The sequence below is a fragment of the Chroicocephalus ridibundus genome, chromosome 3 (genome assembly GCF_963924245.1).
Source record: "Chroicocephalus ridibundus chromosome 3, bChrRid1.1, whole genome shotgun sequence".
NCBI classification, from domain to species: domain Eukaryota; kingdom Metazoa; phylum Chordata; class Aves; order Charadriiformes; family Laridae; genus Chroicocephalus; species Chroicocephalus ridibundus.
In genome coordinates this window covers 33,937,869-33,959,992 of record NC_086286.1, presented here as the reverse complement: position 1 = coordinate 33,959,992, position 22,124 = coordinate 33,937,869, and the positions used below count along the sequence as shown (strand labels likewise).

At 42.5% G+C, this 22,124-nt stretch overlaps 1 protein-coding gene across 2 annotated transcripts in view; it reads right to left on the bottom strand.

Moving 5' to 3' along the window:
- Window positions 1-9,631, bottom strand: part of LRFN2 (leucine rich repeat and fibronectin type III domain containing 2) — a 161,623-nt gene extending 151,992 nt beyond the window's left edge. Inside the window, exons 1-2 of one of the 2 annotated variants that reach the window (XM_063328677.1) lie at window positions 9,388-9,631; window positions 8,658-8,863 (exon numbers count right to left, since the gene is read on the bottom strand). The gene's annotated coding sequence lies outside the window, so the exon portion shown is untranslated. Of the gene's footprint in view, window positions 1-8,657; window positions 9,136-9,387 lie in introns of those variants that run through there. The other variant, XM_063328676.1, reaches the window with a different exon arrangement.
- Window positions 9,632-22,124: the final 12,493 nt, after the last annotated feature.

Genomic DNA, 22,124 nt, shown 5'->3' with positions numbered 1-22,124 from the left:
ATCACATGTGATACAGATGCTTCTGCTGATTCTCTGAATGACTAAAACACTTGAAAGCATGGACATTTGAATGCCACACTAGTCAAACACATCTCAGAAAAATTAATGGGAATCCAAATGACCAAGGTCACTTAAAGTCACCCAAAGCTTAGCACCTATCAACAGAATTATAAGGAACCATCTTCCTCCTGAGTATCAATTTCCAAATGCCTACTGGTAAGCTCATATGTCCTTTTCTTATCTGAGATCAATATGATTTTACTACCTGATGCCCTATCAGCATTGAGCAATATCTATTACTCGATTACAAGATGGTCAAAAAAGAACTGTGTGTTGGCAAGGTAAATATTTTTTTTCTTGTTCCTGGTAAGACTACAGAAATAAAAAAAAAAAAACATTAATAAAAGAACGCAACAAAAAAAGTCCCCAAGATATGTTATAAAATAAATTTATAGCTACAGGAGAGATTGCTTTGAAGCAAAGTGGAAATTATTCTGAGAATCACAATCTGAGATCCCATATTAATTCTTTCCAAACATCTCTCAGATAATGCTTTGTTTAAATGTCAGAAAGGCTCTGAAAATTCAATCAGGAACGGAAGAAAGGGAAGCAAAGGTCCAAAACTGTGTTCTGTTGTTCTCAAATGTTTTTGCACCTATGACTAAAGACTCTGTAAACATGGCATGATCAACTCGGGGCATGAACACAGCCTGGCTTCCCATCTAGAAATACAGTGATTGAAGAAACAGGCTTCTGAAAACAGACCTGATTTTTTGGGGACTAAGTTTTGCTGCACAAACAAAGTCTCAAGCTACAATTTTGCCTTTTACCTAAGCCAGCAAGACAAGACATATTTAGGAAGAACAGCTGGCTCCAGACTTCATTTTTGTTCTTTATGTACTTGTCAATATACGGAAAAAAGAGGGAATGATTGTGAGAGCGTGTGAGTCCAACTACAGCACACACTAAACTTGGGAGGCTTTTTATTTAGGTTTTCCTAAAAGATGCTTCATTTCCATAATAGAAGGACTTTTGTGGAAAACTACACTTTTAATGTATGCATTAAGCTCATCACAGTTCCACGAAGAAACAACACATGCTATCAAAAAAACAAAGTTGAAAGCAATTCCTTAAAATGAACATGATTAGACTAACGTAAAATAAGTAAAAAAACCTCTGTAAGTAATAGAAAGAGATAGCACAGCCTAACAAAGACCTCATTCTCAGGTCTTCCTCCAGTGTCTGGGGATGTGGTGGTGTAAGGGCCTGTATATCTGATGGCCTGTGTGTGTAAAGTCTACACCAACTAGTTCTCAGTTTCAGTTTGGTCACTACGTGATCTGTCTGTGATTTAACGCTAACTACAGCAACGTGGGAGTAGCAGGATGTGTCAAATGAGAGGACGAGATCAATGAGCCGTGCTGGAAAGAACCGCAGCAGCTGTTCCTTGGCCTGAGGGCATTATTTATTTTTAAATGTAAATCCTATAGTTGAGATAGGATGTAGCGTAACTTTGATTTTTCCATTCTGTGGTAGGACACTGATGTAGGGTAAAAGTCACCGATGCACAGAAATTCATCATGTCCTATCTCAGCCTTCTTGCAGAAGGATGGATTTCTTCCTTTTCTTGGCACAATCTCAAATGCAGGGAAGTTTCCTGAGCCACAAACCCGCTGGGTCATTGCAGACCTTTGTTATGCTGTTCACAGAATTAAGCAGGTGAAAAATTTGTCAAAGAGGAAAACAAAACACTAAGATGGGCATGAAATGCAGCCATTTGACGTCCAGCACAGAAGAGACAGATCTCAGCCCACCAATTGCACTCTCTCTGGAAAAGACACCATATGAAGATGGACCTGTCACATTTTAGAGGCTCTCTCACATTAATTTGAAAGCTTGTTGCTAGGTTCTACTAAGAACTGAGGGGAGGGGTTATAATTATTAATGAGTGACTCATCTGCTCATTGATGATAAAAAACTCTTTGTGTTCAGTGCTAAGGAAAAATAAATAAACAGCATCCTCATTCCACTCACCGATTCAGGGAGGTGAAAGAAAGATGGAGAAAACAGAAACAAATGCATAAAGGTTTGAATAATTTTTTCCATGTTCACCAAAAGGCTAAAACATGTTAGATGTGACAAATAAAGCACCCCACGGTGGCTCAAGGAGGGATCAGCTACATACAGTGTCGTTAAAGACACGTATCATAAGCCCTTCTTTATCTTAGATTGGCACTCTGGCTCAGCGGCAAGAAGGGTCATACGAATATCTAAAGAGACAGAGACATCTTCTCAGCTGTACCATTGCTGATTCTTCTTTTTCTCTTCCCCCTTGTCCTACGAAAATTTCTCCAGTCTTTCTCGAAACATGACCCTCTTTGTCCTCAGTGCATTTACTCTCATAAATATGCATCGGGCTGCTCCTCAACTCCTCTGCTCTGCTCCTCTGCCAGTAAGGCCAGTTCCCTCCAGTTCACATGAAACTGCTGTCACCCACCCCTGCATCTGAAAGAAAATGTAATTTACCAAGGCACCTGAAACTTCTCCTCCCATGGGCTGGAGGACCAAGGTAGGTTGCTGGAAGGCTGTGGGCAGGGGAAAGCTCACCCTCTGTCAGACTCCTGGCCACACTGCAATTGAGAAGCCTCACCTTCCCCCTCACCTCAAGAAGATATCACTGTCAAAATGCATCTGGGGAGCTGTGAACAGAAGATGCAGCCGTGGTGATAAGGAAAGGTGACACTGTCCTTGCAAAGTGGGTGTCACCTGAAGCCTTTGTGGCTTGGTGCGCTACTTGGTCATGTGAAACGGGATTAGAAAATATTTACGCACCTCACAGTGGTATTTGTCAAGTAACTACAAGATATTTTGATTATAGGCAGCCTGCAAAAAACCCCTTGATCCTCTCTTCCATGAGAGTTTCTGGGACCTAACACATTTTTCTACTGAACATTTCCAGAGGAGATAAGTTATCTGACCTGACTACAGGGAGAAAGTGCAGTCAATAATTTGGAGAGCAAGGAATCAATGTTGTACCCTTATTTAAAAACCAATATACAGTAAATATCTGCCAGCAGCAGTGATAACATTCACTTACACTGGAGATAACTCATACAAAATGCCAACCAGCCATCCGTTTAGGAAACCAACAAAATGGTCTCAGTTCAGATAAATTATGTTCTCTCAATACAGTTTGGCCTTTTTCTTTTTTAGTTTAGTACACTTGTTTCACATACAAACCATGCAGAGCTTTCTGAGTATCACATGTATTTACCTAGTCACAGGAACATTCACAAAGGGAAGGAGATCAAATGGCTACTGAAATGATTGGGAAGGTTTTGATTTTTATCTCTGAGGAGACAGACATTTGTTGTTTTTCTGCTTTCAAACCAGACAGGGACTGCTGAGTGAGCCATGACAGGCATTTTTTTTCCTCTCTACTTTTCCTTTTGCCATTTGACTGCTCATTGTTTTCACTCTGTACTGAAAGGGCAGGTACTTTTTTGTTTTGAGGCTGGTAACAGAGCGATCTGATATAAATTCTGGTACAGTCAGTTTTTCCTTTCTAGAGCACATACAGGTTGCTGCCCTTTCACTGGTATCACAACCCACCATCCTGCCACTGCAACAGAGGATGTGGCATGTTTAAGACATCCTCTTTTCCTTTCCCGTTCTTAATTTTTATCTTTAGGCTGTGACAAAAAAAAAGGATTACTCATTCTGACTGACATGTATGCTGAAGCTTTTCTGAGGACTTTAGACGTGGTGAGAGAATGGCTGAGTACCCTTTGCACCTGGTGCCATTTTGAGCTCCCTTGCTGCTCAGCCTGCCAAAGCAAATTGCAACTCTAAAGGCAGGAGAGGGAAAATTCTGTACTTCCTCACCAGTGTGTGTATTTCCTCCCATATCGCACGTGTCTGATCCCCACAATCCATGTGGCTTGGTCATACTGAGGTCTTCCAAAGTCTGTCCTTCTCCCAACTATGTCAACTCAAACTCTATAGTCTTAACTGGACAATTGCAGCAATTTGTCTCAGTCCTGCACATAAAGACTTATGCTCAGCCCTGACATACGTCCTTCCTTCAGGCTTCAGGGAAAGAGTCACACAGATAATTTTCCGCACCAGTGCCCACACACGTGTTTTCCAGGGATTTTCAGTGCAACATTAGCTCTATTAAAATAGACAAGGTCTTTTCAGCCATCATGTACTTTCTGTTGATTTTATCCTTAATCCAGCTTTCTGTTCTTCTCAGAACCTATGCTGGTATGCACTGGGATGTACCAGCCTTACCTGTCACCTTCTGACCAACCAGGGTTCGGGACCCTGGATTTACTGCTATTCCAGGGCCCTCTCCTTATCTCACCTCTTTCCATAATGCCCCAGTGATAGCAGATCTGATGGAGGATTAGGGACCTGTTCCTTCCTGAGGTGCGATTAGCAGAAGCCTCCTAAATGCTGCATTGTACCGCTCGTACTGTGACTACAGCCATCCTCTCATGTCTATTCTTATTTAGCTGGCACATCCTCTCAGCACATAAGTTTTCCACAGCTGGAAGAATGATTTCAAAACCAGACACTCAGAGGCCTTAATACCTCACAGCACTTGTTGGTGAGATGCTTCTGGAATAATCCCACTTGGCCAAGCAAATTGACTTCCAGGTTGGGCTTGGCAAGCCAAAATTTTCTGGTCCCATGAATCAGAATGAAAGTGCCTTGAATGAGATTTCCTTGGCCCAAACTGAGATAGAAAGTGTGCAAGCCTTCTAATGAGCTAGAAATATTTAGTTACAGTTCAACTGACAGATTTGCCTGTCATTTAGCAAAATGGGATCTGAGCACGGCCCCTTGTATCATCAAATTTCATCTGAATTATTTTCAGTTTTCTTACAAAATGCATGAACTGGAAAGAAATAATAAAATTTATTGTCCAGAAAAATGTAAGATGGGGTGTTCTGGCAATTTTCTTCCTTAGTTTTTTTCAGTGGAAATTCATAAAACTGACCATTTCCCAATCATGTTTCGTTCTGATAAATCTATATTTTCCTGAGAAAAACAAGAACATTTATCACTGAAAAAATCCCACTCAACTCTGCCTCCTATGTAGGTCAATAGGGATTCTGCGTAGGACCAAATCCTGACAGCACATCTCTTCCTTTTCTCCCATGTTTTGAAATCAGCATTTTTTTTACTGAAAAGATGTTTTCTGACTTTTGCTGCTGCTGCTCATTTCGTATGCTGAAGTTGGCATCTTGGATTTGTCAAAAATGTTTTCCCATGAAGATGAGGGTGTCATCAGAGACCCGGATCATGGGCAGGACAGAGCAAATGACAGGAAAAGAGAGAAATTGGAAACACTGTCATGCAAATATTCTGAAGTATGGAGACAACCACTGCTCTTAGGGAAGCAGAAATACTTCTAAACTAAATGCCCCTTTCCCAGTTTTCCATGCGGCATCACTGTGGGCCTTTTAATGACATGTTTACATCTGTTAATTTCATGCCAAGGTTTGGCAGTCACCCAAGCAGAAGGTAATTTGGGTTCCTAGAAGCAGAAGCACCGCTTACACGTTTCCCTCCCTCCTGTGCATCCTGGGTGGAGGTGGGCTGGGCAGAGAGTGACAGCTGGCCCTTCGCTGAAGTGCTGCATCACACCGGGTGATTTGTGGGGTTTGTTATTATTCCAGTGCACTCGAATTGAAACTTTGTCTTTAGTCACAAGTTTAAGTTGATGACTGGAAGCTGTTGAGCACTCTGCGAGCACATGCGGCCTGTGGTCGCTGATAGAGTAAATCCCAGCTTCCTGGTGAGATCCTTAGTCACAATAATCGAAGCCTACATGGTTAAGGCAAAGAGCAAACATAAGGGATAGAGCAATGGCTCATTTGGTGTTGGGCAATGGATTCCACAGTCATCAGGACTGGCTCGAAGGAGCCAGGGATGTCTTCCTTCTGCCTTTCGTAAGCAGTGTTACTGCTTTTCAGCCCAGCACCCAGAGGACAGTTACTCTCTACACAAAAACAAGCACATGACAACACACTACAAGACCAAAGAAAGTAAGGCTGAGCACTCAGGTCAGAAAGAAGACTAAGCACACACTTGGAACCAACTACCCTTTATATCTCACAGGTAATCTTTTTAGGTCAAGGCTGAAATGCAACAGCAATGCAAAAAGGGGTTAGGGGTTGAACAGGCACTGCCATCACCTGCTCCCTCCCCTCTCTGCGGGTGGATAGCCAATGCAGCCTCGAGGGTTTTATCAGTCTGCAACCCCTCGCCGGGGAGTAGGATTCACTCTAAGTCACCTGAAGTATATTCCTACCTATTTCCAGTTAAACCTCGATAATTTTGAATCGGCTTCCTGTTTTGCTTTTTTTGACCACAAGGACAAAAAAAATAATAAAAAAAAGGGGATCAGATGGGTCTAAGATCATTACATTGCAAGGTTCAGTCAGTGGCCAGAATCCTCTGCAAAGAGAGGGAGCAGGAGCACTTTGACAGGGATTGCCAGGGAACTGTGAGCTCGGGTCCACCTGAGCAGCAGGCAGAGCAGAGGCTGCGGGGCAAGGCTACACGTCCCATTTGTACTTCCCATTGGGAAAAATCATCAGTTATGATCTAAACGTAAATTTAAACAAAAAGCGCTAATGCTGTGAAGAGCGGTGCGGGGCAGAGAGAGAGCAGCAGCAAGCGGTGGCTCTGAGGATGGGTCACATTTCTCACCCAGCGCAGTGCACCCAGGGGTGTCCGCTTGCCTGCCTGCCAGTGCCCCACACGGCCAGATACCGGGGAGCACCAGGCCCAGAGTCACCCAAGAGAAAACAGAGCTGTGCTGGGGAGTGCAGGGCAGACGCCGTCTCTGATTTCGAGAGGCGATACAGATCTTTGCTGGGATTCACAGGTTAAAACGGCTCGGTTGAGCGTAATCACTTTTTTCTTCCTGCCTCCTAGCATTGTTGTTTATTTTTTATTGCGTCCCCTCTCTCCCTGAGAATTAGTAGCAGTTTCAGGGAAGATCTGAAGCTCTGCTTTGCGCTGCTGCGACAAGGCAGCTATGAGCAGGGTGCGCACAAAAAGCACTCTGTTGTGCTCAAGTGGCGATCTGTAGGCAATGCAAACCAACCACCAACCCAGCGCAAGCTGTAAACAAGGAAACTGTAACCAGCCTGAAACATGGCAAGAGTAAAAGTTAATTATCTGTCTCTCTTCCTTCTCACCACCAGCTCAAATTTCCCTTAGTACAGCCTCCGTATACAGCAAGGTCCAATAGAAAATTAATGCCCTGCGTGGCAATGTTTCCTCTTTCCCGAGGAACAGAAAATACCAGCGACAACTGTGTTGCGTCTGCTGGATTTATCCACGGTGAACGTTGTAATAAAGTTAAAAGGTGTCAATTTAATTAACTGTGACTTTATAAAATTAAAGTGATGCTTACTGTTTGCCTGTCTCTTCTTGTCAGAAGAGTTATTCTGCTCTATTAATCCAAAAGATGCAGTAGATAAAATAAATCCTACTCTTAGTATCTCCAAGACACTGCCCCAAAAAGACTAGATCAGCCCTGGCAAAAAATGATTCTTGCTTTAAATCAATGCTATTTGTCTCTCTTGGGTAGGAAGGAGTTGCCCAGTTTAAGAACATTTCCTTACATACATTACCACAACTGACCACTTTATGTTTCCAGTTTACTAATCTATCATACTGGGACTTGTTGACTTCATCACCGATTTCTGCTCTCCCCTTTCGTTTCTTACTTGGTTTTTCAGTCATGCACTTGCTTTGTGATGCAAAAGTGTGCACAGGTCCATGCAAGTCAGGGAGAGACTCAGTTTCCATTTTGCTACATCTTGTCTTGTGCTGCCATTTAGATGCTTCCCCCGACCCAAATTCTCAGTATGCTCACTCTTGCTGAGAGCATGTATGTCTGATGACGTCAGGCAGACATGACATAGCATACACCTGCTTGTGGACCCCATCCCCCGCATGCCCACCTTGCCAATTTTGGATGTCCATCATCAGTGGCATCACCTTACCAAGAACACCAACCTCTGCGAAAGCACACACTGAAGTGGGTGCCCACTGCCCCTCCACACCCCCCACTCCCTTCTCCAGCTGTTCCTATGCCTTCCGTTTCTTCACATGACATTTGCCAAGGTCCCCAACTCTTTTACTGTGTGGTTTTATGTACAGCAGAGTTGATCTGTCCAGCAAAGTTCTTCCGTAGCTTTGCACGATTTACTAATTCCTCCAGAAAGCTGAAATCACTTTCACAGCTTTACTCTATTGCTCAGCTTTTGCTGTATTAGAAACCAAATCATTAGCCTTTCTTTCAAACCTCCTCACATCGCTGTTTCAAAACTGCCGTGAAAAAAATCCCTATTGATGCTTAAAAAAATAAATATTCTTTTTGAACTGCCTTTTCATGCTGAGAGAAGCAGAAATCAAACTGAGATTGATTTCTCTACATGAACAATCTTATCTAGGCTAATATGAAAAGGAAGATAAAGTTATATATTTCTCCGATGCTTTTAAAATGCACAACAGATTTCTTTTGCCATCAGAGATAACTGTGTATAGATGTTTTGTGTACATATCTATATATAGTTTATGTTATAGCTATATACTTTATATATACATATGAAAGAAAACCTTGCACTTACCTTTGAGAAGTAACATTTATCCCAGGTTCGGTAAAACAGTCTCAGACAGGCACTTAGACCTTCTTTCTATGCCATGCATCCTTTTCCCAAAGAAGATATAATCAGAAAAATCCTGGTTGATCTCTGGCAAACCAAAATGAAGACTAGATTGTTTGCCAGATGCAGCCTGATTCAGTAAAGTCCAAGTGTGTGAATCCCTGAGACTCCTTTTTCAGTAATATCCAAAGCACAAAAAAAAAGAAGGGGAAAAAAAAAAGAAAAAAAGAAAGAACAAAAAAAAAGTGAATAACTTGTTCTTTTCTTGTTTGGTTTAAAAAACCCAGTCTTGGAGGACTAAGCAGCCTGCAGGCTTTTCAAGCATTCTGATCCTAGAGCATCCCAAGGTAACACATGCATTTTGGTACTGCGAGTCTTCAAGTTCATACTAGCAAGCCCAGCTTCTCTGTATGTGCGTGTGTGTTGGGGAGGGGGGTAGAGTTGTATCGCGGGGGGGAAGAGAGACAGGGAGATACACACACGCAGTCACGCAGAGATGGAAAAAGGAAAAACAGCAAACTGGAGTGATCTCACAAAGTGCTCTAGATGGCAGAGCCTGCACGGTTTGTAAGACAAGCGATGTGCACACACCAAAAAAAGAAAAAAAAAAAAAAAGAAAAAGAGAAACAAAAAAAAGAGAGAGAGAGGAAAAACCCGAGAGAACTAGCAGGCAGCTTCAGGAATTTCTTCTTACCTCTTCCGACGATGCAACATACAGCAAGTGCTTTGTGCTGCATAGGAATCCGTGCAGGAACGACTCAGTCAGACCCCTCACTTCTGAAATAAACAAATATCTAGCACAGGAAAGGGAAAAAAATCAGAAACCAGAGGGAAAAAAATGGTACAAAAAGAAGCTATTAAACAAGTAAGAGTGTTAGGGAGGAGGCTTGAGTGGGTGGGAGGCGAATAGTTGGTACGGAAAGAAGCATCCAAACTCCCGTTCCTAATACAGATTGGCTCTGTAATTATGTGGCAAAGCACTGCCTTCTAAGCCATTGCGTAATAATAGAAACCTAAGCTGTGTAGACACAGCCTGACATGCTAAATCCTCAGGAGCTACACTCAACGTTTGTCAGTGGGAAGCGTGTCGGTCCTCTGAGGGCGGGGGAAGCTGTGGAAAAAGGGAAGGGGCAGAGAAATTTTACTGCAAAATGCACAAGCTGCAGCTGCAAAGAGCTCTCAGGTGGTGCCAATGCTTGAAATGTTATAGTGGAAGTTGTATATATCTGTATCTATATAGGGAGAGACAGATAAATACAGTAACGCTGTCAACTCCATTCATGCTATTCAATACTAGAAGAATTTTCCCTTGCTGTATTTTAGTAACTTAAACGACAAAGAGAAGAGCATGTACAAAGGTTTTCTGGTGGCGAGAAGTAGTTCTCCCTTTGTACTGAACGGTATTGGAATAGCTAAATAAAACCTGAATTAAGGTAAAAGAATGCAGGAGGGTAGAACAGCCTTTCACATTTACCAGCAGGTTCCTCTCTCCAGCCCTCCAGATGCAGAGACACACATTTTCTTCTACCTCCCTTGGTTGAAGAGGCTCCTAGACAGTGCCAGGGAAAAGAGGAGCACTGACTACATAAGAGTAGGCAAACACCCAACTCATTCAAACTACCACACACCAGTATCAAGACACCAACTGACAGAACAATTTGTAATGCACATGGAAGGAATAAAAAACTAAGAAAGAAGTATAATTTTGCAGTGGAAATTTACCTGGAAATTGTGGCCCTGGCTGACACTTATGGTCCATCTAGTCCAGCATCTTGCCCCTGGACAACATCAGTACTACACACCTCTGAGGAATCTGAATGAGTTTGTGCAGCCAGGGCTAGACAGACAGAGCTAACCTGTTCATGGGCAAAGCTTCTCCTTAATCCCTGTTCTTTAAAGATTAGTTAATGCACTGAAGCATGAGCAGGGGAACAGCCTGCCTCTGCACATCCAGATTAAACGTGTAAGGTCTGATTCTGAGGTCCTTTGTAGTTGGCATAAAGTACACCTCTTTTTAGGTACCCTAGATCTAAAGAGTAAAATCTTCTGATGCTTTGTAAACATCCCAGTGTGAAAAAAGGGTGAGAGTTCAGAATGAACTGTAGTATTTCAGTCTAGAGAGTGAAAAGTATATTTTCATAGCCTTGTCTAGCCTAGTTACTCTCCTCATTTACTCCTTACACTTGGTGGAAACATCAGATATATTTCAAGAGGCCATCCAGTGCAGGTAGGAGAACCGGGTCACTCAGCTAATATGTAGGTATCAAATTTGGCCTCTAGAAAGTCAAATGAGACTGAAGTGAAAACTTTGAAGATATTTTTGAGAATGACTGCATAGAGCGACACATACATTTTTTTGAGGGGCTCATGAAAAACATTCTGCTGCAAACTTCAGATCCCTTACTGTTACCAGTCTCGATCCTTTGACTTAATGCCTGCTGCGTTCCGGGGTGACTGTCTATACCCCTAAGGTGAAGACGGCAGATGTCACACATAACGGAGGGACACTGTGGTAGGACAGAGGAAGAAGGACTGTGGACAGGGCAATGGCCTATTTTGCAGTATATCCAGCTTTCCCTGGCTTTGTGTGGAAACAGTGCTGAAGGGCTCTTCTTGGGAGGAAGGTCACGAGTTACAATGGTCAGTAACCTTACTGGGCACTGAAATAAATGGCCTAGCCAAAGAAAGAGTCAAGCTGGTAACTGCCAAACTAGGCATTAAGAATCTTGAAAAATTACTTCATTTACTAGATGACTAAAACATGAATTTAGGAAGCTAACTTTAAACACAGCTCCTGGGAATCCTGGGCCGAGCATGTTGGCTAGAAAATCAAATCGAAGCTCTAATCATGTCAGTGCCTTATGAAATAAATGTCAGTGCATTGCAGACAGGGAAGACATCTCTTAATGACATCAGGAATTAATAATAGACTCTGGGACTAGTGTTTCAGAGTCTGTTTGAAAGCAAAGTATTGCTTGCAATGGCAGAAATCAATGAACTCCATCAATGCACTCCAAAAATCTTCCAAAAATCTTTCACCAGCTACAGTTGTGACAGTGTTGATTCCCAAGGAAAAATCAATGATACAACCCTGGTAAAAAGTGACCCAAAAAAAGGACTTTCATGTGCCTGTGGTGTGGTGAGTTCCCATTGTGCTAGGCTAGTGTGCTTTCTAGCTTTCCTTGATGTATTTTAGACTTAAATCAGAGTTCTCTGGCATTCACCCCATAGCTTCTTCTCTCCACTAACCATCCTTGATATATATTGCTTCTCTTCCAAGTAAGAAGCTTCACTGTGCATCAACCTCTTTCTTTTTTGGTCATTCTAGCAGGAAGAGAGATACTATTTCCATTCCTCTCTTTTCCTCACACCTTCCTTCTCTCCAATCCTGCCTTAGTTCACATTTCAACATCCAGGGAAATCCCATCACAACTCAAAGGAGAAATCTTGCTCTGCCTAGGTAGTAATCACCTCACAGGCCCACAGCTCTCACCCTTGGAAAGGGCTGTCAAGGTTCAATGTCCTCTTCCTGACTTAGATCTAGAAAATACATGAAAGACCATGACTATAAATTACTAACTCCATGCTCACCGGACCTTTAAAACTGCTGCATAGCTGAGCAGCTGAATCTTTCAGCAATGCAGCAATTCCTGTGCCCCAACACAGTGCATAATTTCTATATGAAGAGATCTTATAAAGCCCTTACAACCACATTCATGCAAGTTCCATTGTACAGTGGCAATCACCCAAAAGACTTAGCCTGGCACAGAAATTTTCTAACGGGGATGCTCTCCTTTGACATACAGTACAAGGCATAATGCCCAAACCCAAGAAAAGTTTGAACTAGGATAGCAGAGCAAGACAAAAATAAAATTGAGATGCTTTTGCAACCTCCAGGACAACTTTACCTGCCACAAACAGAATTCTCCTTTCCAAGTCCAACAGACAACATACTGAAGCCTTTGACCATCTGATTGATAATACAATTTAGCATATATGTGTAGACATTGGCAATTCCCATTTCCAGTGCCCAACCCCTTCCAAAAAGGAGGAGTCAGCACTGGTCCACATGACTGTTTAATCAATGGCTGCCAATCAATTACCCTGATTGAAGGACGGTCTAAAAAACATTTGATCTGTGGCCCTACTGATAAAAATTGCATCGACCAGCTTTCAAACATTGAAGATTTGGTGAAAAATTGTATATTTCTTGGGTGCTGTTCAGCTCAGGTCTTTACAAATCATTGAACGGCTGTTTACACATGTATATGCCAGTACAAAATATCCTTCTCACATCCTCCACCCACACATCCCCCTGCTTTTAAAAGCAGCTCCAGCCAACAGACAAAATGAATATGCTTTCTTTCCATTTTCTGCATCTTATCATGGGGAAGTCCTAGTCTTGAATTTCTAGACTCAGAGATCCAGCAGAGAACAGGAGCTGTTTCACAGTTCAGTGGAAGAAAAAGGATTCTTGAGGCTATTCATAAGACAAAGGTTGCATAGGAGCTCCATTTTGCAATGTGCTGTTATAGAAAGCATAGGCCGATATCACATAGGAAGTATGAAGATTAACTTCTTTAAAATACTTCAACAACTCCACAACAATCTTTCATTGTCCATTTTGTAGCTAAATGCAGAAGGGTTTCCAAATACCAGGAAGCAGTTGTTTCAGGTCATAGAATCAATTGCACATTCATAATCTACTGCATTCTAAGCATTCATCCCAGCTGGAATACCCAGGATACTTATGCTATCCTTATGAAGATCCACTGTAACTTTGTAGGTGCTCTGAAAGAAGGTCAGCATAATATTTTTATCACAGGGTTATTATTCTTTCCAGGTTCTCCCTTTACAAGCAGGGGAATCCTTGTACTTCTGTTTTGCATAATCACGTGCCCATCTCAGTGAGTGAAATTTAATGCCCTTTGATTGATAGGTTAAGACCCTAAGGGATCATTATGACCGTCTCATTTGACCTTCTGCATAACCTCAGTTATAGAATTCCTCTCTGTGGTTCCTGCATCTATCTTCATACTATTGGCTGATACAGAAAATATCTTTTATAAAGACAGTCTCATGATATAAAAATTCAAATAATGGAGTGTTCATTCCCCACTCTTTTTATAAGCCTGTCCAAGCTTTAATTGCTGTCATTGTGAAAAAAAAAAAGTCCACACCTCATTTTGTTAGTCAGAAGATTCTGGTAAGTTATCAAAAGCCTAAAGTGATAATTATGAATTATAGCTGGGTACCTCCTGATCAGAAAACTCAAAATGAGGAATAGCAGAAGTTTCTCCCAGATAAGTGGATTTGTTCCACTGGGGGCTAAGGAGTGCTTTTTGAGACCAGTGCAATCTATTTACTCAACAAACAAACAAACAAACTTCTTGTTTAATGGCCATCTGTTTCAGCACAGCGTTCATCAGAATAAAGACACTGAGTTGGCAATGCTTTCCCAATTCTTGTAATTTGATGGAAAGTATAGCATTAGCTTCCACGGTACACCTGGAGGCAGCAGTACTCTGCTGCCTGCCCATCAGGAAGCAGGACCTCATCCTGGTGGGTTTGCAACCTCTGGCTTTGATGCTGTACACAGAACTCTCCCAGCCACCACCAAAATCCGGGGGGGCAGCAGATGCTCCGCATGCAGTCAGTGCATTAAAGGCATGGCACAAGAGGAGTGTGGATAAGAGTCTTCATTTTATATTTTGACCCTTGCCACGTAGAATAATGGATACTAACATTTTTGACTACTGGAAGGGGATACTTGGACTTGTCATGCAGCAAGACGTCCCTTGTTTGGTGAGGATGCTGTTAGGCTGCGATCCTCTGTAGCACTTCCACAGGCAGCAGGAGCAATGTAAGGCAGGCCAAGCTCCCGGCTGCCCTGGCTGGGGCTCGCTCCAGCCACTTCTCTACCAGTCCCACATTTGCACCAGCTGAATCATTTGTCTGGATGGACTGTTCATGCATGATACAAACCTTGGTTTGCTTTCTAATTGTTACTTTAAAAACTATTTGGAGGGGGAGAATGTTGTTTAAGGATTTTTTAACCTCTAAGGAGAGAGGAATCATGAGAGATTGCGGACAGGTAACCCTTAGACAGGATTTGTCAGCCAGGGATAATGTGAAACCAATCTTACGCTAATCATATGAGAAGACAGGTACTGAAGCATACAATGGATGAGAACCCATATCTAGGACAAGGTCAGCCGCTTAAACTGTTTACAAACCACCCTGATGCTTTTTGTATGTCTCAGTCATGGAAAGGAGTTGTTGCAATTTTGCATCTAAATGAATAAAAGTACAAGGGGGAGGTGAGAATCTTTTGGCCAGACCCTTGTTTTGTGTCAAAACTACAGCCATCACCATAAATAAAGTCAGTATTTGCTAACAGTGGCCACATAATAGCATGAAGGTGGCAAATGAATGAATCCATCAATAATCTCAATCATCTGCATTGTAAATTATGGGAAGAAAGGACCATTCTGCCCAGTCACAAAGCACTTAGTTTCTGTGGTCACAATTATCGACAACCTATTAGACTTGCCAAGGATGGGGGCAGGCACTTAATAGGAAGCATCTGAGACCTCTGAAAGGAGTTAAGATTTTATCACAGGGCTTGCAGTACATGGAGCAAAAGAAACAATACAAGGTGATATTTTTCTTAGTGAGGCTTAAGCATGGTGCAAAAAGTGGGTTTTGTCTTCCTAAAACAAATTTTACATGACTTCAACAAACTCTTTCAGGTGGAAAAGAAGGAAAGCAGCAATAATCCATGTAGAAAACCCACAAACTAGGCAGCATGAACTTGGGATCTGACTTGGAAACTGAGGGATACAGTAAAGTTTGATGCAGAAGGGAATGGGAAACAGAAAGGGGTGTGAAGGCCTCAGAGACCATGCCACCCCCTAGGAAGCAGTGTATAACCTCTGCCTGCTGCGCTGGGCCACAGCTTAGTGTGAAGATGGGCTCCCTGCTCCTTCTTCCTGAGCCTCACACCAATAAAGTGGGACCATGTAGGAAGGAGGACTCAACAGTTCCCTCCTGGCTCTCACCTGAGACCTTGGAAGCCTCTGCAGGGTGTGCAAAAGGGAGGTTCCTGCTCCCATTCATAACCCAGTTGGGCACACACAAAGAAAGGAGGAGGAGGAAATTTTGAGCTGCTGCACAGAGTGGCAGTGTCAGGATAGCAAGTGATTTGCATTCCTCTCTCAGCCTCTGTACCTATTTGATTCCATCAGAGGAAAAGAACGAAGGAGAAAAATTAGTCCATATCTTCTTACCTACTTACTCCGTATCTTCTTACCTATTTACTTCTTAATGTTAAGAGAAATCAAAGATAAAACGGCAGCTGTCTTAAAAACATTAGTGAATGTAAGACCTCTAAGTCAAAGTACCTAAATTTAAGCTGTGATCAGAAAGACACAGCAAGAATATACTTGGCTGTGACGAGCAACAGGGGGGACAGAGTAATTTCTGAAGTTCTGGCTTATCTCAAGCATGGTATGAAGATAGGTTAGCGTTTTATGAATGACCCCAGTGTAGAATATTTTGAGATGGTTTTTACTGTCCTCTGTGCTCTCAGCTTCCAAAGGGAAGTGGGACCTGTAGTTCTTCAGTGGGCAGGGGTGTTCAGCGCATCTCAACATCTCTTAGCTCTGCTGTTACTCTGCTTGGAGACACTGGAGATGACAGAGCATGTAAGCAATAAGCATACATGGAGGAAAACATTTCTCATGTATTAAAAACTTGAGCAACTATTACAAGGCATGTGTGATCCAGCTCGATATTGTAGCACCTAATGTAAAAACTTTGGGAATTTAATTTTTACAGTAAGTTTGCTCTGTAGAGGTTGGACAATCTTTGCATGAGCTGCTGCTTCTCTTCCCCAGCCACCTCAGCCTCTCAAGTTCACAGAGACAACACAGGGAAGACAGTCTGTACTTCCTAGAGCATCAGAGTGAGTAAGGCTGATTGCATTCCTGTATTTCCCTATAAAGTGTTAAATATTCATAGCTATGTCAAATTAAATCAGCTTCTTGTGCTGCTGTTCTTTTCAGCTCATCGGGTCCTCCTCAGATGATACCTGTCCTGCTACTATGTGATCTACCTCCGGAGACTTCACCTTTATCTAATGTTGTTCAATACGAGCTCGGTTTCAGATCAGAATAAAGGGAAAATACAATTTTCAGAAGGACTTGGTTACTGATCAACTGCTGTGCCTTTATCACAGTTGTATTATGGGAGAGATGGAAAACGCCTTTGTGGTTACAGGCATAAGAAAGACATACAATAAGGCTTGGGAGTTGGTACACTACAGAGCAAATAAATACTCTCTAGAAGTTAAAAGGAAATTATTCTGAAAGAGCTACAGAGATCTCTTAAGAAGCCAGGCACATAAATGTACAAACTAGAATGAGCAATTCTTGCTTCTTTTTGACAGCTGCCCCTTTTTCTGTACATAGGATTGAACATGAGACACCAGAGCAGAAGCCTGAAATATTTTCACGTTTCTCTTGCACCTGGAAATCATTGTCTCTGTAATTGGGCATAAAATGGGATATTTAGAACATATTGACAACTACTGTAGAGCTGGATCAAAAACCGTGGAAAGAATAATTGTTTTCACAAGAATTAGGCAGATGAAAATACTAAAGGTAGAGGATATTGGGAGAGCAGGTATAGCTGGGCAGTATAGGATGAAATTTAGTCATGTGAAAAAGCCTTGGTCAGTGTAAGAAAAGGTGAAATTGTACAAAGTGTACATACATACACAGAGATGCACACAAAGGCTGTGATAGCTGGAGAGCTGCCTCCGAGACTTTGGGGTCCTTCAAAGGCTACAATACTCCACAGGTGACCGACTACATTCAAAACGGAGCCTTCCACGTGTACAGGCATTATAAACTTGATAGGATGTCGGACAGATGAATTAATGTGTGCCGACGAGAGAATTGGGCCCGTTGATCATCGGTTTGGTCCGAGTGGTCTCCCTGGCAGCGGACAGCCTGCAGAGCTGTGGGATCGCTGATGACCCAAGACCCCACTGGGAGCCTACTCCAGCCATCCCTGGACTGCCCATTAAATTAATGGATGCTGGATCGGGCTTCTAGTTAAGAGCACTTCACACAGAGCATATCTTTATCACTGCACTTTGTACTGCTTTAACTTAAATGGGTGTTGCTTTTCCTGCCTAGGAGCTGGCTACAGAAGCACTTACACCTGCTGCAAACAGATGCCATCAAGCTGACACCATCCTGCTTTACAAAGGGAGGAAGGTGAGGGCTGAATGCACTCCAAAGCATCCCTGTCTCTAGATCTCACATCTGCACACACGCCGTAGAAGTGTAGGAGGACGTGTTGTTGCAGGAAGGCAAGGGTACAAATGCCCCAATGTGTTTACTCCTTCCATGCTGCTGAACAGCTTTGCAACCCACTGTAAGGGTTTAATTCCTGGTTTTCAGTAGAGGAAAAGGGTGAAAGAGAGGTACCATCAGGTCTCCCAGGGTTCCTGGGAAAAGAAAGGGAATCTGCCTGTCATAGCAGAATGAACATTAAAAAAAAAAATAAAAGGGGGAGTGATAGAGCCAAACTAACTAAATACGGAAAGAGATCAGGGACCAAGGGTATATGGGCGAAACAGGAAAGTGGAGCATGAATAAGAACATCACAGGGGGTTTTGACACTTACACGTATGTAAGAACAGAGAATTTGAGTGCAGAAAGGGGAGTCTAGAGCAGGGGAGAAAACAAAGGTAAGAAATGAAGATGTGGGAACTCAAAAAGGGAATTGGTGAGGGAGCCAAAAGGGGCAGAATGCATTCATGGTCATCTTCACAGAATCACATCTTCTCCCTTTCTGTTCTGGGTAGCAACTTAAATATGGACTGGTGGCTTTAGCATCACCAGGCAAAACAAACTATTTTGTGGGGCATCAGTGAGGTGTGCAGTATTTTTGAATGCTTTCCCACTATCTTGTACCAGTGTATTAACATGAGTGCCTTGAACCTGAGGTGGGTGCTTCTAAACCAATAAACATAACAAGAACTCCCTGCTTCACAGCAGATAACTAGAGATAATCTCTGCAATTGTAAAAGCTGTGCAACTGAAATGTTAATTTCTTTCATGCCAAAGGTTTCAAAACAAACAGTCACTTTAGTTAGAAGACTGTATTTTATAGAATCCAGAACAATTTCCCTTACAAAAATAATAAAAGCGAAATCCTTCCCTTGGTAATAAAACCATAATGTTTCCTGAATGTCTGATGAGAATGCATTTTGGGAAGCCTGATGTGCAAATCAAACACCAAATTATTTCTGTTTTCACGTGATGTGTGTAAGTGCTTTTCTCTTATGTATGCAGGCAGAAGAGAGGGGGCATTTATCTATATGTTTCAATTTTGGCAGTGGGTTCCTTTTGATCAAACACGCCATTGCTTAGAGAGAGCACAGAAGAGCAAAAACAGAGGCAGACGTTAGGGAGCGGAGAGACAGCGCTCAGCGCAGGGAACCAGGGCGCAGCCCTCCCCTCCCCGCCCCAGCGCTTGTGCGGGGGCTCGGTGGTGGCTCCAGGACCACTTAGCATCACAGCGGACAGTCAGTGCACGGTCTGACACTGAAAAGCAGCTGTGTCACTCTCGAGAAACCTCTTCTGGCTGGGAACATGGTCTGCTCATTTACACAAGGACCACGGCTCAGCCACAGATGGCACCCAAAAAGGCATCAGCCAGGGAACAAACAGTGAGAGCTACACCACGAGTTGGCGTAAAATATGGTCACGGAACATGAAATTCGCTCTCAGTTTTACGTGATTAAGACTTCCACTCAATTCTTGTACTAACCAGTCACTCATAATTGGAAATTCAGTCGTTGGTGCAGGGGTTTACCCTTATGGATCCACTTCGCATTTGGAGTCTTGCCGAGACAGGCCAAGAGTGAAATTATTTGACAGAACGCTGACCACCCTTCTTCCTGGATAAAGGGGACACCCATGCAAAGATGATGAATTAGGTATCTGGCTGCCACTGCTGTCAGTAACAGCTAGATGCCAAACCCGCTAAAGCCGGGCAAAAGAGCCCACTGAGCACTCATCTGCACGGTCAGGCATGCAAATGTCTACGGAAATTTGATCTGAGTTGTCAAGCCATTGACATTTCATGGGCCAAAGCCCTTCAAAAATCACGCAGAAATGTACTGCACCTTCCCCAGTGGATTTTGGATCAGACCTTACTGAACACATAAAGCTGGCCATATACTTTGTTCTTTGATAAATTTCCTTCTCTTTGAGGTGTGTGCTTTAATAATTTAGCCAAATAGCCACATGCACTGCTAAGTATGTTCTTTTTAAGCAGCAGGACAGCACTGCTAGTGCTGGGAACCAACGAGTTCAGGGAACCAGCCCATTTACTGAGAGTCTCATTTATCTACCCTTGTGCAGAGTACAGCTTTCCTCAGGTGCAGTACAAGGGCTGGGACGCCTAACTAAAAGGCTAACCCAGCCAGAGACATAAGAAGCTTTCAAAAAAAAAGAAACAGTTGTGCTCTCTACCTCTCCCCGAGTTATTTATTTAAAACAAATTGGTATCTTTTTCCTTCTGGTTTCCAGCCTGAAAGACAGATAGTCCAAATCTAAGATTCAAGCCTAAACCTTAACTCGTTCACCTCTGATGTGAAATCAGTGGTTTTGTCAGATTAGGTTTTTAAAACTATGCAAGTAAGACCAAACTCTGAGTCAAGTAGGAATGAACTTAACATGCAGAGTCCCTCAGAGAGTGGTTTTCTTCACGCGCACCCAGACAGAAGAAAGCAATCAGGGTAAAAATACTTCAGGGGCTTGGGCTCTTCTCAAGTGTACTTAAGCTATCTGAACTTGAAATTTCAATGAAAATTCAAAATACCCTTATTTTTCTCCTAGAGAGGCTGCTGTATTAAAAATAGAAACTCCCTTACAAATATTGCTTCTACTGATTTTCATATGAAAGTGATCAGTTTGGTATTTGTTTCCAACCATACCACTGTTTTCTCAAGATGGATTAAGTCACCGGATGTATAAATGCAAAACTGAAAATTAAATTGACCAAATTAAATTTCATTGAACTGTGCAATTGCCAATTCTAGTTCAGTGCTATATCTGAAAGGCTAAATCAAGCCTCAAAGTAGCACTGAAAACAAAGTCAAGATCCCAAGTGTACTGAAGCTCATCTCAATACATTGCAGCTGTGCCATGTTTCCTATTGAGTACTTCCCTTTGCAGACACACAAACTGCTATCCCTGATGGCAGCAAAGAAACCTAATTGTGCAAATTATTTAAGAAAAACAGAAGTGCATGTATTTATTAATCAGGTTCAGGGCATGAATGAGTGAAGTTCCTTTGGCGGGAAGTAATTAAACTGAAATTGAGGTCAAAGACAACCTGTAGAAACAGGATTTTGTTAGGTATTGTCAAGCAAATGGAGTGAAAAAACTTCAAGAAGGCCAATAACCACCTCGTGATTAAGATTCAAGCTCATCCTTTCTGCTATTAACTCCAGTTACAGCCTGAGTTCATGATCAGGAGTAACATCACCGACACAAGGCTATGAATGCATGTAAATCTTGCCACCTTTTTTATAATCTCTAGAGTCTGCCTGAGGTTTCAGTGAAGATCTGTGCCCAGAGTAGATATGAGAAGGCTTCATTCTTATAGAAAAAAGGGTATAATACACATCAAGCTTTAAAAACCTTTAGCAAGTCATCCTCCGTGTTGTTCTTGACCAGCTCTATGCACATCATACAACTTCTGCATTAATGGCACTATTTCGTAAAACTGTGTCAAAGGGATTTTAAAGAAAAGCAGGCAATTTGGAGGCATATAAGACTGACTCTGAATTTACCATTTATATTAGAGAAGACTGTCCCAAAGGGAAGATACATTCAGCTGAAGGTTGGATGTCCAGATTGCAGAGTCAGATTCAGGAGGCTGCTGCAAGTCAAAATTTCCTAAAGAACCTGACACAAGGTCTTTATCAAAGGCAGGAAAGGTGACATCCTTCAGCTCACGTTCCCCCTTTGAAAGCTGCTGTTGCTTATCACTATGCAGTAGATGTGTAAAACCCGACAGGGTAAATACACGCAGAGCAGGCATGCAGCCTATGTGCCGTGCCCTCTCTGCAGTCTCCTGAAGGGAAACAATTTCAGCTCTGTCACTGCAGTCATTTGGAGCTCCCCTGGATGAGGCCCTGATAAATACCCCATAGAGAAACCCTGCATCGAATACGATGAGCGGGCAGGCTCTCTCCACCTCCAGCTTCTAGGTAAGGTCAAATAAGAAAGAGTAGGTTCACAATGGCTAAATTTTGGACCCTTAAACTGTGGTGAAGCACCAGATGCAGCAGAACTGATGCAATTCTACTATTCAAGCCACATGCAGAGACTAGGGAGCATGAAC